A 1782-nucleotide genomic window follows, 5' to 3' on the forward strand; every position below is an offset into this window, starting at 1 on the left:
ATAAATATGGACTCTTTATTTTTTACTGAAGCACATGATTAAATTTAGGCCTGTAATTTGCATTTTTGTCCACCATGAAGTGTCATGTGACAGGGTAGTGTCATGAGATTGTGAGGCGAGAGGGGTCGTCCATGGGGAGTATTCGTGCTTCGAGTATGTCATTAAGGCGATATAGAGTTGATCACTTAGAAAAAAAACTGCTTAAGCTCTCACTTAAAATAACTTTGTGCTTGCTTCCACAGTGACACAGTGTTCAGAATGGGTAAAGTAGAGGGTAGGAGCCACCTCCTGTCGAGACCCCATGAGGAGGGATAGCGGGCATTATCTTCGACGTGTCACGTTAGAAAAAAGAGAAGCTCTAGTCCAACCTTTCTAATTAAAACAACAGAGGAAAGGACTCCACGCTAGCAGCAGCCTTTAACTCTAAGGGAGCTCAATCCACTCCAACATTCATCATAACAGTTCACTAAACTTATTCATCGACCCTTCCACCACAATATCTGGATATTTGTGGTATTTTATGCCATGATATGGATATTCGTTGGCTTGCCAAGATGTAAGTGACGCATTGGATTTTGCTGTACGCAGTTGATAACCTTTATTTTGTTAGTAGGATAGATGGTTGCAAAATATAAATTTTGATCCTAATGTCATATCTCCCTACAACTAGATCTGTATCTGTGTATTTATAGACTGAATTTGATTGCACAATAGTGGTTAATACACATTTATTCCGTTATCTATGATCAAATCGAAACCATTTTTATGAATCTTGAAATTTTTTAAGGGTGTCTGTTTTAAAACATTTTTCAAAAGGAAATTTTTTTATTTTCAAGGAACTAAAAATGTTCCTCCACATTCTTTAAGCGCCCTGTATACTCACGAGAAGTTACGTGTATTACAAATATTTATCCAACTTTATCCATATAAATCTTGGGCTAGTATAAATATAAAAAAGACCTATAATCAATTAAACCTTTCATTTATTTTAGATTTATTATTTATACGTTTATATAAAATTTTTATAAAAAAATCAGACACTTTTAGTTTACATATGTTTATATTTTTTTCTCGTGTTCCACAACTTACTAATGACATTCACACTACCTTCAGAGTGTGAACAACAGGTGATGTAACAAATGAAAAAAGACGTATTAATTAGTTTGGAAATTTTGGTCGCTCCATTAAAATTCGTCCATGCAAACAAAATTCACCAAAATAATTTCTATTTATGCTACTAGAAACCGATTCCTGGGGGAAATGCAATGCACCGCAATGGATACACACATTTCATATGGTTCTTAGGCGTATAATTGCACAGCTGCAGTGACAGCACATTTATACTCGTGTGTCAGTAAATAATTATTATGTTCTAAAACCCTACGACGTCTTCCGTATAGACGTCTCGGTTCTTCTAATCGGTATTTTCGTTGCTCGTAATTTTCTTTCACTACACGATGTAACGCACGCTGCTGCAAATGTTTTAGACGTCGAAAAATCTAAATCACATAACCTTTCTGTTCGAATAATGCTGATATAGATAAACAGGTTTAATTTTAAAAGGAGGGAAATTATTCATCAATTTGTATTAAAATCAAATATTGTTTTGATTTGAACCTTCGTTAATTTTATACGAAACTTTTTATTCTTACTCTTTGGAATTTTGATGAAACATCAGCTGTGAGGAATGGCTTACTACTCTTATTATGATACTTCGGATGTTATATATTATACGTCATTGACCAGGTGTCATTTACTATAAAATGTAAACAAAGAAAATAA

The sequence above is a fragment of the Homalodisca vitripennis genome, chromosome 2 (assembly GCF_021130785.1).
Source record: "Homalodisca vitripennis isolate AUS2020 chromosome 2, UT_GWSS_2.1, whole genome shotgun sequence".
Lineage (NCBI taxonomy): Eukaryota > Metazoa > Arthropoda > Insecta > Hemiptera > Cicadellidae > Homalodisca > Homalodisca vitripennis.